This window comes from Pleurodeles waltl, chromosome 10, assembly GCF_031143425.1.
Source record: "Pleurodeles waltl isolate 20211129_DDA chromosome 10, aPleWal1.hap1.20221129, whole genome shotgun sequence".
Classification (NCBI taxonomy): Eukaryota; Metazoa; Chordata; class Amphibia; order Caudata; family Salamandridae; genus Pleurodeles; species Pleurodeles waltl.
Window position 1 is genome coordinate 575,709,013 of NC_090449.1, and position 14,786 is coordinate 575,723,798.

Sequence of the window (14,786 nt, forward strand, 5' to 3'; positions counted from 1 at the left end):
ATAAATTAATTTATAATTGCATACTTGTGACATATAAAAGGGTGGAGCCTAAATTTCAGACAGTACCATGACATATAAGGATTTGACAGATTTGTGTGGTTGCAGCTTGCAGAAAATCTCAGAGACTATTCGTTAAGTATCTTACAGAGCGTTTTCCTGCTGTTTTGTGATTGTGTTTCTAATGAGTATCTCCCTTCACTGGTCTTTATCTAATTGAAGTCCCAGTCCCCCACCCCCAAACATCTATCTGTTATAGATCAATAGTGGTGTGTTTCATTTCTGAATGTGTCTTGAGGCATTTTTCAATGGGCGTTAATTCTCTGGTTGCCATTTGTCATAGGGTGGAGAACCCAGTGTCCTACCACTCCGTACCTGTAATGTTCCTCCTCTGACAGTCCATAGGCTCTCTTGATGTGTTCAAAGCTTTAATGTGGTCACCTCGAAACATACCTCCCAATATGAAACCCCAAGCCTCATTCCACTTTTAAATGACACCTCTGAAGTGGTCGAAATTGCCCCACGAGGGCATAAAGGGTGATGAGAGTGCTATCAGTTTCCCTTTGTTATTTAATGTGTCCCATGTCCTCATCACCGTGGCACTATTGATGATGTGTGTACACACACACAAAAAATGAAGCAGGGAAGTCTCGGTAGGTCCCACGTTTTAGAGGTATAGCAGCTCTTTTATATGGAACACCCTACAAATACACCAACACTTAATCTGCTCAACTCATATGTCTGTTTTTCTAGCAGATTTTTTAAGCATAGGATTAGTACAGTGCTATCCACGTCAAGCTGCGAAATGACAAAAGCCTTTACCACTCCAGCTGCAATATTACAGCTTTGGATTGGTAAAATACCATCCAAGCCATCCTGGAAGGAATAAAAGCAACCCCTGACACGTTTCACTCTTGTTAGAACTCTTCATGAGCTATAGCTGTGTCCAGGCTTATCATGCCACATAAATTATGCAAAAAAGGAAGCAGGGATCTCTGGGTAGTTCCCAAGTTTTAGGTGGAGAGCAGCTTCTTTATATGGAGCACCCTACAATGCCACTGACCCTCTGAATCTTCTCACCTCAAATATCTGTTTTTCTAGCAGAGTTTTTGAGTACAGGATTAAGACCGTGCCATCTATGCCGAGCTAGAAAGTTACAAAGCCTTTTGATTGGAGGATAAAAGGATTGTCATTTTTCAGCTTGGTGTGGATGGTGCTCACTAATTCTGTGCTTAAAGACTTTGCTGTAAAATGGCAAAGGCTTTGCCACATTATTGCTCAGTGCGGTTGGTGTTGTGCTAATCCTATGCTTACACTTTTGCTATAAAACAGACATTTGAGGTGAGCAGATTCAGTGTGCCAGTGTTGTAGGGTGTGCCATGTAAAGGAGCTGCTCTCTACCTAAAACTTAGGGGCTACCAAGAGCTCTCTGCTTCCTAGTTTGCAAAAGGTATGTGGCAATTTAAGTTTGAAACAATACCTATATAGGTATACACAAACACACAGCACACCCCACCCCACCCCAACCGGGGAGTTACAGTTAGGAAAAGCATTTTTGTTTCACTAATGATTTTGGCTCCATTTGATGAATCGTCGCAAAACTTTACAGAAAAAAGTCTCACCCTCCTCTGCTTTTTGGAAAGCTTTGGGGGTGTTCACTAAGCAGGGGCTGAGAAAAAGGGAGGAGGGGGTGTCAAAACCCCATTAATTTTTCCATAGGAATATTGAATATTAAACAGTGATACTACAGAATGCAATTGTACTAAATTTGGCAGGAAGCATGCTGTCTGTGGTTTGGTGTAATTCCGTTCAATAGTTTTTGAGCATTGAAGGCTAAAATACTTTGTATACCTCATGCCACGAATGATCTGCGGCGCCAACAGATCTCCAGATGAGATGCCACTACATTTACAAGGATGTTGCAGCAGCCAACTTACAGCTCAGTACATGTGTATCTATATATATATCCATGCCTCTGGAGCCTCATTATTTATGGTATGTTCACAGGGATTTCTACTATGTTATAATCTATTGGGAACCATCTTGAATTCGTTTCTGCAGGCACCCTCTCCATCAGATATCTAAATTGTGAGTTCTGATAGTAGATTTCTAGATTAGGAATAGGTGAGCCTCCTTGTTTGGAGAATAGGGTGCTTTTTTTGTCTTTCTTCAAGCCATATGTACTTGAGGAGTAGTTTTCGAAGTTTCATTCAATCACATCTTGGGATCAACAATGGTAGTGTCTGGAATGCATAGAATATTTTGGCAAGAATGCACATTTTATTACTGACTACTGGATTTAAATAATATTATAATTTCTCCAAGAGTGCAGTGCGTCTTTCTAGCCCTGCAGAGGGTTTGAAAGTGGAGTTGTCCTTGCATCCAGAATGATCTCTGTTCCTAAGTACCCATTCTGTGTCAAGGACCATCAAAATGGAGTTTGGCTCAACACCATTGATTACAACCATCTGGCCCTCTAATTTGGCATTGTTAAGTTTGAATCCTGCTACCTGACACTTCTTCAGTGCCTCTATTTCTTAGATAGTTGAGCACATGGGTCTGTCAGTGTCAGAAGGACATTATCTTTAATAATGTAGCTTTAAAGGTACCCGCCACCTGTGTTATTGTTTCAATTTGATTATTTTCTCTGATCCTCTGGGCCAGGGGCTACAAATAAAGCACAAGCAGAAGTGGAGACGAGGGACAGCCCTGTCTTGTGCCCCTGCCCAGTAAAACACTCTGCCCATGAAGGTTCCTTTTACGCTTATCTATGCCTGTGGAAAATGCTTTCCCACCAGTATCCTTCTCATTAGGTTTCCAAATCCCATGTTCTGAAGCGTTGGTCTCAGGATCCCGGTCATATGCCTGTATGATGTCAAGGGAGAGCTAGACTATCTGTTTTTCTTATTTTTCCACTATATTAATTATATGCAACACCTTTTTTTCGTTTTCTAGATAGTGTGATCTGGTAGACTAGTTTGGGTATTATTCGGTGGGGTCCCTTTCTGTTGTGATCTCATAGCATGGAAAGCCCTGCCATTTGTTTTGGGTGCCCAGCAGAACCTGTGTACATTCAGGAAACAGCTCAAAACTTTCTACTTTCAAACATTATCTAGGTACCTGCACGAATGAACAGATTCTATATTAGCTCCATGCCACTTCTTCCCTGAGGTATATGTTTGCGCTATATAAATTCTCCATCATTATGATCATCATCATTTGTTCCTGTTGAGTTGTCAATATTGGCTTATTTGATTTGGGTTCTCAGGGCCCTTCCCTGTTTTCAAAATCAGAGCTTTGGTGGCAACCCTCATTGTTTGGGACATTCGAAATGGAAATTTCCCACCGTCAGCATCACAAGGACTTCTCACCTTTTTCTTAAATAAAAATGGTGACAGTCTGGGGGCATAGGCAAAAATAGTGTGCAGTAAATATATTGCCTGTAAGGTCTGTCCAACATTCATTGTTTATGCCTCCAGCCCGTGGAAGTGATAAGGAAAGTAGCCTACAAGATTAAAGCCTGGCAGAACAGTGCCTTGCATCATGTTTTGAAGAGCTGATGCCATAATGTTAGGATATGAAATCACAAACACAATGCCTCTCTTTCTAAATGGATAATCCCTAGTTCCATCAAACAATAAATCATGAAGCTGCTCTTTAAGAAACCCAAAGTAAAATGTGTGTGTAACTACATGCCAATTTCTTGTTTTCCCTTCTTAAACCAGGGGAAAGTACTGGTACAACTGCGGAGGAATGCAAGAAATATAAGCCTTTTTAATGCTTTTATACAGTAGAATTTTGCTGGAGGGCATCAGAGTGCTTTACAAGAGAACCAGACATATTTTGTTAGGCATGGACACATTAAATGAATATTCTGCCATAGTCAGCAGCTCTAGCCTTTAGGCCAGATCTCCTTAACATTTCTTCTGCCTACTAAACTAGGCATCTCAACACCATTATTAAAAGCTTGCAGTAATGGATTTAATGATTCATCGACAACTAGAAGCTCAGAATATAAGCATACATATTCTGAAATATAAAGGTGCTACATGGTATTCCCCAATGGGTACTTCCAGTTTCACTCTTCTTCCACATTTAAAGAGGCCATCTGGCACAGTTGGAATTTCACATATATGCAAACAATACATAAATGCATCTGTGACTGGAAAACATGGTGGAGAACCTGGCAACCCTCTAAGTGACTGGATCATGCCTACCATTGAATGAGGGAGAGTGTGATCTACATCAACACCACCCATAACTAGAAATCCTGGTGGCAAAACAACAGTTGCATTTGGATGGCCTCACAACTTGCAAGCCTTCTTGGCCCCCTACTCAAAGTCTGGATCCTTGGTATTATATTTGCCTCAGAGCTCACTTTCATCTAGAGTTAACATAGTAGTCAAAGACACCCATTCCCAAGCCAGTTTTCTGCTCTTGGTCATACAAAACCTTGTTCTAGCTGTCCAGATCCCAGTTATAGCTAGACTGGACTACTGCAATGTGATGTTTTGGAGCCTTCAGCAGGTGACATCAGTTTCATTTTTAAGTATTCCACTGGCACCTTTTAGCTTCCATGATAAAGTTCAGGATCCTCTGCTAGGTGGTTTCTCACTGAACCCCAGCTAGGAAGGACCCACTGATCAGACACGTAGGGGGTCATTCTGACCCCGGCGGGCGGCGGGAGCCGCCCGAATACCGCTGCGCGGTCAAAAGACCGCCGTGGGTATTCTGGGTTTCCCACTGGGCTGGCGGGCGACTGCCAAAAGGCCGCCCGCCAGCCCAGTGGGAAGCACCCCTCCATGAGGATGCCGGCTCCGAATGGAGCCGGCGGAGTGGAGGATGTGCAACGGGTGCAGTAGCACCCGTCGCGAATTTCAGTGTCTGCTAAGCAGACACTGAAATTCAGGGTGGGGCCCTCTTACGGGGGCCCCTGCAGTGCCCATGCCATTGGCATGGGCACTGCAGGGGCCCCCAGGGGCCCCACGACACCCCATACCGCCATCCTGTTCCTGGCGGCCGAAGCCGCCAGGAACAGGATGGTGGTATGGGGGTCAGAATCCCCATGGCGGCGCAGCAAGCTGCGCCGCCATGGAGGATTCTACAGGGCAGCGGAAAACCGGCGGGAGACCGCCGGTTTTCCCTTTCTGGCCGCGGCTGAACCGCCGCAGTCAGAATACCCTGGGGAGCACCGCCAGCCTGTTGGCGGTGCTCCCGCCGACCCCGGCGGTCCTTGACCGCCGGGGTCGGAATCAGGCCCGTAGTATTCTATCGGTATGCAGATGACAATCCATGGGCACTGGACTCTGGCAAAAAAAGGCCCAGAACCATAGCACACTCTCAGCTCTGCCCTGAGAGCCTAATACCAATCTGTCACTTCACAGATATACTGAAAATGGAACTCTTGCTCTGAGCATTTAATTGAACAATGACTTTGTGACAGTAAATCTGTAAGGCCTGGCACTGAACAGAGAAAATGGACAAGGACCCATATGCCCCATTCTTCCACCTTTTCACTTTACTTTTCCCTAACCCACAACCCAGCAGCAAACCTGACAATGTCAAATTATTCCACCACAATTATACCAGTTAACCCTGATTTACCTGCTCAATTCATATGACTTTTCTTTTTGTATTTTTTAACCCAGTGAACATTTTTAAAGCTTGGTGTAAAACACAGGCTCTGAATGCATTTCTCCATTCAGAGTGTTTTCTAGTTATCTGAAATTGAGCACGTGAATTATTGCAGATGGAAAAGGTCACCACTGAAAAAGTCTCTTCTACTGACACGCTGCTTCTTCAATCGTAGGACCTACATTTGTGCCTGGCCAGCTGACCTGAACTTCCCTGCCATACAGTAATTTACTACTTTGCTCAGCAAGATACATGGATGTAGACTTGAAGGTGATTTCCTGCAGCCAGTTTAGGTTGCACAACATGAGTGATACAGGACCACCAGGACACTCATCATTAAAGCTCAGAGACATTCTGAATGTGTTATAAGTGGGCAAGAGACCTCATGCTTGCAATGTCTTGCATGGTTTGAACAGAAACTTTATGGCTGATTTGCTTTAAGAATGTTGTAGTAAACAGATACCTGCAGTGGAATAAATATGTGTGATTTGCAGTTGTGTGTGTGGCCTAGTCATTCAGCAGGTACCAGGTTGGGGAGGATGTTACAACTGGTGACAAAATAGGGGATAAGTAACCCTAATAAAAAAGTTCTCTCATGGAGGGATTAGCATGGTCCAAACAAACTGCTTATGCGTGCCACGTGTGCCATTGTTGAAGTGCAGAGTCCACAGTTGGCCTATGCGGATTCAAAGCACAACTCCAGCCGATGTGAAGCATGTGAATGGAAAGAGAGCTTCATGGAAGAGTCTACACATTGTTGGTCAAGAAACTACGACCAAGATCATACAAAAAGGTACTGCACTGCCGTGCAAAATAAAGTTAGGCAATATACCGATTTGTAATGCTAAAAGTTGATTCAACCAGGTTTATAAAGATTGGTTAAAGACAGATATCAAATAGCGCGTTGATCAGGAAGGTGTACAACAATACAAACAGAAGTATACAAAGAATAAAGTAAAGAACTTACTGAGCCTGCTAAAAAGTGGCTGCATCACAGCTGACACCGGGCCCAGGAAGAAACACAGGAGTTGCACTAAAGGAGCAGTCCATATTTCCAGTGGCCAGAAACTCAGCAGGAGGCGCTTAGGCCGATGGAGCGTATCAAGGATGACCCCAATGCTAGCGCATTGTTGGGCCAGGGCCAGGGCATGAACGGAACGGAGTCCAATTTTCAGTCAGAGAGGCCAGGAAAAGCGCTACTCTCATCGTCGATGAGTTTCACATTGGTTTACAATGCTGCTGTCTTCCTTAAGACACCACCATTTGACACTGCCAAAAAGCAGCAAAATACTGGTGATAGATGGACTGCATGGATAGAGACATTTGAAGATTTCATTAATGCACTTGAAGAGTCTGATAATACAAAGATGATCAAATATCTAAAAAATCTTGTTAATGACGGTGTGAAAGAAGTCATAAAGAAAATGCTGAGAACTGACGAAGTCACATATAATCAAATTAAAAATGTGTTGAATCTCAAGTTTAATCCAGTACAAAACGTCCATTATGAACAATATGTTTTCAGTCAAGAACGTCAAAGGGGGAATAGTCTTGAGGGGAGAACATGGCAGGCGGAAGGATGACCGATCGCTGAGCGCTTACCTGAGCTCCCCAGCGGGCGTAGGAAGAACTCCCTCCAGGGTTTTTGCTGCTCCAGAGAGATCCATGTCGAGCACTGCCCTGGAGTTACTGGGGCCTGTGAAGGCAGGTGGAGGGATAGGAGGGCCCACTGTGTCTACAGAAGTGGGGGATAAGCGTCTGACGGTAAGAGGCCCTAATCTGGTTGCAGGTAAACAAAGGTGGCACCAGAGGAAAGGCAAAACAACTACTGCAGACAGCACAGGCTCAGCCTCAGGCTGGAGAGGTGGAGAAGAAGAGGGGAAGCTACATATTGATAAGGTCTCTGAGAAAAGAGGATATGTGTAATTCTGCTAAGAAAAACAAAATTAAGCAAAGAATAAGCACTGTTAATACTAAAGTTACCCCATCCCTACGGGCTTATTTTAAGGCTCTGTCATTAGTAGTAGCAGCTAACACTCCTAGCAGTCAGATGGAGGAGGAGCTAAGTGACGGTTCCCCTCCTCTGCAAGGCCCGGAGCCTGAGAAGGAGGGGTTTATACCCTCCTCACTGGTAGAGTTACCCCTTGATGGAAGCCACCTCGTAAATCAAGGGAAGGACAATGGGGAAGTGGACGTCTTGGAGAGGCCGGTATTGGAGATACTTGAAACTTTTGACCCACCCGGGCCCTTAGAGCCTTTGGCACCCTCACATTCTTTAGATTCAGTGGATAATCGAGCACAGGCCATGTCACTGGAGTCTAGTACTTTGGAAAACATGTTCTTGTCACTCACAGATAATATTATTTTTGCGATTTCAGAAGCAAATCAAGGAGAGATAAGGCTGGCTTGTGAATCACGGGAAAAAATGCAACCTCCTGGCACTTAGAACTCAAGCCCTTGAGGAATCAGTTGAGATGATAAAGGAGGAGTTGAGGAGGAATAAAGTAGAAATTCAACTGCTAAAAGGGAACGAGCGTGATCTGCAGGAGAAATTAGAACATTTAGAAAATAGTTCCAGAAGGAACCAACCTAAGAATTTTTAATCTGCCAGAAGGAGTGGAGGGAGCAGATTTGAAAAAGTATGTAGTTTCTCTTATCAAAAAGGTAATTGTACTGGACAAAAGTGAGGTTGAGATTGCGAATTATATTCAAAGGATTCATAGAGATCCGTTTCGAGGGAACCCCAACAATAAGAAGCCACAAAAGATCTTGGTGAACTTTCAAACTTACCTTTTGAAAGAAAAAATACTGGCAAAGACGTTGAGTGTGAGATCTCTAAGGGTGGAGGAATTCTCATTTGAGATTAGATCTGACCTCTCTAGGGCAACACTAAATAGACAAGGGGATTTGGGAAAACGATTGGAGGAGTTTAGAAACATAGGTGCGGCAGCCCAACTTAAATTCCAGCAAACCTTTGTGTAATGCACAATAATAAAATGCATGACATCAGGGATCCCACTGCAGCAGATTAATTATTAGAAAGTATAAGGAAGGGGGATACTTTGTAAGGAAAGCCAGGGAGCTCACAGGCGCCCTAAATGAGACCAGTAGGTCCGTCAATAGAAAGGGGGGTTCTCCCAGGGTTGGAGGGGACGGTACAGGGCACAGATGGGGGGTTTAGGTGGGAACTGAGTGGGAAGCATGTGGGAAAAAGGGGAAAAATAACCTCATACACCTCAGTCTACTCAAGTGTAACTGGATAAGGCTAAAGGGAGCCAGGGAGACGGTAAAAGACTACGGGGCATATTTATACTCTGTTAGCACCAGATTTGCGTAATTGTTTTTTTTTACGCTTATCTGGTGCAAACTTAACTCAATATTTATATTTTGCCGCTAGACATGTCTAGTGCCAAAATATTGGAGTTCACATAATTTTTTGCCTGCGCAAAACTACCTTGCGTCAATGAGATGCAAGCTAGGTGTTCCTGGTCAAGAAATTACTTAAAGGCCCTAGCGCCTTATTTATCCTCACATGCAGAATTCACACATGGGAGGAGGAGGGCCTTAAATAATGACGCTAAGCCTTCTTAGCACCATTATTTAACGCCTGGGTCAGGGCAGGCATTAGGGGACCTGTGGGCCTTTTTCCATGGTCGCAGACTATGGAAGCAGCCCACAGGTGCCCTTCCCTGCTCCTAGAGACACACCCACCCACCCGCACCCACACCTGGAGGACACCTAAGGATGGGGGACCCATCCCAGGTAAGTATTTAAAAACATTTTAGTGCCATAGGAGGGCCTAACTTAGGCACAGAGCCCCCTTACATGGCACTGTGCCCAATGGCCATGCCCAGGGAACTTAAGTCCCCTGGGCATGGCCATTGGCTGGGGGGCATGACAGTCATGTCCATGGGGGCTGTGCATCAAAAAAATTACGCTAGTCAGGTTAGAGGTTTTTTTTCTTTCTATAACCTGACTAGTGCCATTCTTTCCCACATATCCTTTAGTTTTCTCTACGCCTCCCTGTAGGAAAGCACCATCTCGCCTGGCATGTTACCCCCATATTTCACTGTATATATGTTGTTTTAGTATATGTGTCACTGGGACCCTGCCAGGCAGGGCCCCAGTGCTCATACGTATGTGCCCTGTATGTGTTCCCTGTGTGATACCTAACTGTCTCACTAAGGCTCTGCTAACCAGAACCTCAGTGGTTATGCTCTCTCTGCTTTCCAAAATTGTCACTAACAGGCTAGTGACTAAATTTACCAATTCACATTGGCATACTGGTACACCCATATAATTCCCTAGTATATGGTACTGAGGGGTTCCAGGAGATCCCTATAGGCTGCAGCATTTCATTTGCCACCCATAGGGAGCTCTGACAATTCTTACACAGGCCTGCCAGTGCAGCCTGAGTGAAATAACGTCCACGTTATTTCACAGCCATTTACCACTGCACTTAAGTAACTTATAAGTCACCTATATGTCTAAACTTCACCTGGTGAAGGTTGGGTGCAAAGTTACTTAGTGTGAGGGCACCCTTGCACTAGCCAAGGTGCCCCCACATCGTTCAGGGCAAATCCCCCGGACTTTGTGAGTGCGGGGACACCATTACACGCGTGCACTGTACATAGGTCACTACCTATGTACAGCGTCACAATGATAACTCCGAACATGGCCGTGTAACATGTCTAAGATCATGGAATTGTCACTCCAATGCCATTCTGGCATTGGGGTGACAATTCCATGATCCCCCGGGTCTCTAGCACAGAACCCGGGTACTGCCAAACTGCCTTTCCGGGGTCTCCACTACAGCTGCTGCTGCTGCCAACCCCTCAGACAGGTTTCTGCCCTCCTGGGGTCCAGGCAGCCCTGGCCCAGGAAGGCAGAACAAAGGACTTCCTCTGAGAGAGGGTGTAACACCCTCTCCCTTTGGAAATAGGTGTGAAGGCTGGGGAGGAGTAGCCTCCCCCAGCCTCTGGAAATGCTTTGATGGGTACAGATGGTGCCCATCTCTGCATAAGCCAGTCTACACCGGTTCAGGGATCCCCCAGCCCTGCTCTGGCGCAAAACTGGACAAAGGAAAGGGGAGTGACCACTCCCCTGACCTGCACCTCCCAGGGGAGGTGCCCAGAGCTCGTCCAGTGTGTCCCAGACCTCTGCCATCTTGGAAACAGAGGTGTTGCTGGCACACTGGACTGCTCTGAGTGGCCAGCAGGTGACGTCAGAGGCCCCTTCTGATAGGCTCTTACCTCTCTTGGTAGCCAATCCTCCTTCCTAGGTAGCCAAACCTCCTTTTCTGGCTATCTAGGGTCTCTGCTTTGGGGATCTCACCAGATAACGAATGCAAGAGCTCACCAGAGTTCCTCTGCATCTCCCTCTTCACCTTCTGCCAAAGGATCGACCGCTGACTGCTCAGGACGCCTGCAAAACCGCGACAAAGTAGCAAGACGACTACTAGCAACCTTGTATCGCTTCATCCTGCCGGCTTTCTCAACTGTTTCCAGGTGGTGAATGCTCTAGGGGTTGCCTGCCTCCTCTCTGCACCAGGAGCTGTGAAGAAATCTCCCGTGGGTCAACGGAATCTTCCCCCTGCAACCGCAGGCAACAAAAGACTGCATCACCGGTCCTCTGGGTCCCCTCTCAGCACGACGAGCGTGGTCCCTGGAACTCAGCAACTCTGTCCAAGTGACTCCCACAGTCCAGTGACTCTTCGGTCCAAGTTTGGTGGAGGTAAGTCCTTGTCTCCCCACGCTAGACTGCATTGCTGGGTACCACGTGATTTGCAGCTGCTCCTGCTCCTGTGCACTCTTCCAGGATTTCCTTCGTGCACAGCCAAGCCTGGGTCCCCGACACTCTAACCTGCAGTGCACAACCTTCTGAGTTGTCCTCCGGCGTCGTGGGACTCCCTTTTGTGACTTTGGGTGGACTCCTGTTCACTTTTCTTCTAAGTGCCTGTTCAGGTACTTCTGCAGGTGCTGGCTGCTGCTGTGAGGGCTCCCTGACTTGCTGGGCGCCCCCTCTGTCTCCTCATCCAAGTGGCGACATACTGGTCCCTCCTGGGCCACAGCAGCATCCAAAAACCCTAACCATGACCCTTGCAGCTAGTAAGGCTTGTTTGCGGTCTTTCTGCGTGGGAACACCTCTGCAAGCTTCTTCATGACGTGGGACATCCATCCTCCAAAGGGGAAGTTCCTAGTCCTCTTCTTTCTTGCAGAACTCCAAGCTTCTTCCAATAGGTGGCAGCTTCCTTGCACCCTCAGCTGGCATTTCCTGGGCTCCTGCCCACTCTCGACACTGTCGCGATTATTGGACTTGGTCCCCTTGTCTTACAGGTACTCAGGTCCGGAAATCCACTGTTGTTGCATTTTGCTGGTGTTTTTTCTTCCTGCAGAATCCCCCTACCACGACTTCTGTGCTCTCTGGGGGTAGTAGGTGCACTTTACACCTACCTTTCAGGGTCTTGGGGTGGGCTATTTTTCTAACCCTCACTGTTTTCTTACAGACCCAGCGACCCTCTACAAGCTCACATAGGTTTGGGGTCCATTTGTGGTTCGCATTCCACTTTTGGAGTATATGATTTGTGTTGCCCCTATACCTATATGCTCTTATTGCAATCTACTGTAACTTTACATTGCTTGCATTACTTCCTTTTGCTATTACCTGCATAATTTTGGTTTGAGTACATATATCTTGTGTATATATATTATCCTCATACTGAGGGTACTCACTGAGATACTTTTGCCATATTGTCATAAAAATAAAGTACCTTTATTTTTAGTACTTCTGTGTATTGTGTTTTCTTATGCTATTGTGCATATGACACCAGTGGTATAGTAGGAGCTTTACATGTCTCCTAGTTCAGCCCAAGCTGCTTTGCCATAGCTACCTTCTATCAGCTTAAGCTGCTAGAAACACCTCTTCTACACTAATAAGGGATAACTGGACCTGGCACAAGGTGTAAGTACCTCTGGTACCCACTAAAAAGCCAGGCCAGCCTCCTACACTCCCCTACCCGGTTATCATAGTGTATTTTGACGCTAACTGGGCCTTAGCGCCAGCTTGTGTCATTCCTTAAATTTGTCACCCAGCTGGCGTCCTGGAATGGCGCTATCCGGTGCTATACTTTTTGACGCAAGCCTGCGCTAACGCAGGTTTGCTTCAAAAAGTATAAATATGGGCCTAATACTATTAATGTCCTGGAATATGGCCTGCGGGATAAAGGGAGGGCTAGAAAAATCTTGCAGTTTCTTAGGGACTCCCCAGCTCATGTAATAATCCTGCAAGAAACACATTTAACTAAGGAGGAAAGCATAACCCTGTTCAAAACTCATAAATGAGTACGATATTTTGTTAGTACTGAGCATAACTTTAATTCTAAGGGGGTTGCAAATCTAGTTAAACAGCGGGTAAACTCAACACTGTCAGAGGTGATAGCGGATAGATGAGGCAGATGGATTATAGCTAGACTGCAGCTGGGTGGTAGGAAATTCAATTTAGTAGGTTTTTATGGTCCGAATTGCGGTGACGTAGAACCCATCAGAATGGTCTTCTCCCACCTCTTGGAGTTTTCAGGTCCAATTATTATGGCTGGGTACTTTAATGTGGTTCTAGATAACAAACTAGATAGGTCAGTAAAATGTAGGTCAATGGGTACATCAAAGTCCCAAATTGATGATGAAAGATTTTCGACTATGTGATTTGTGGAGGCAGAGGGTTAGGGGGAAGCAGAGATTTTAATTTCACAATAGAAAGTATGGTGATGCCTCTCGGATTGACTATTTTTTAGTTGATCACTTGGTGTGTGGTCTGGTAGAGGACATTACGTATTCACCTGCTCATTTACCAGACCATGCAGCAGTGATTTTAAGGATGAGTTGCCCGCAGGAAGCAGGTGGGACATGATGGACTTTGGTCGGACTTTGTTATTGGAGGAGGAAGTCATCGGTCTCCTTCATAAGAAGGCTGAGTATTTTTTCAGAATTAATCAGGGGTCTGCTTGTACAATTCTGGTTTGGGATACCTTTAAGGCTGTGATTAGGGGAAAGATTATAGGTCTTGTTAGTTATAGAAACAAGCGGTATCAGGAGGAACTGAATGGTATAGAGCAGGAAATCCTGTTATGTAAAACTCAGTATGCATAGGGGGAGATAAGGAGCGTTTGAACAATAGGATAAGTCGGTTGAGGCAGCAGATGGAATCCATTTTGCAGTTGAGGATTGCAAAAAGATGGAAGGCAAGCAAGCAAGCCCAATTTGAATATGGAGAAAGCATGGGATGATTACTAGCTTGAAAGATTAAGAGGGATCAATCACGAAATAGTGTAAATGAGTTAGTGGACAGTCAGTCGGGGTTAGGCTTATATCCCCTGATGGTATAGAAGAGGCCTTTCAAAAGTTCTTCTGACAACTCTATACAGAGGAGAGGGAAGTACGGGATGACGCAGTTGGTGATTGGTTGGATATGGACATCCTCCTCGTCTTAGGGTAATCAAACTCAGCTGACTAGATCTATTACAGAGAGGGAAATAAGAGCAATTTTAAAAGAGAGTAAGAGGGGGAAAGTGGCGGGACCAGATGGCATCCCTGTTGAATTTTACAAAGCTTTGGATGATACCATAGTTTCGTTAATCCTTCAATTATTTTTTGATATTTTTGAACGATAGTCCCATTGCCTGCTTCCTGGCGTGAGGCAACTATCTCTCTTATTTTAAAACCAGGAAAATCTCCAGTGAGATGCAAATCCTACAGACCAATATCTTTGTTAAATAGCGATTATAAGCTATTTGCTAAAATATTAGCAAATAGGTTAAGTGGGGTGATAAGCAACTTGATTCACCCGGACCAGAAATGTTTTATTTGGAATAGAGTCCTGTATGAACAAATGTTTAATTTAATTGGCGCTATTGATTTAGCTGCTACATACCAAGAACCACTGGCTGTTACAGCCCTAGATGCGATGAAGGCTTTTGACAGAGTCAATTGGAATTATTTAAATACGGTCCTCGAACTAAACAATTTGTGTACTAAGTTCTGCCGGGCAATTCGATTAATTTATCATGCGCCAGAAGGCTGGGGTCCTCATAAATGGGAAGCTAACTGACTCCTTCAGGATCATTAGGGGTACTAGACAGGGTTGCCCTCTTTTTCCCCTGT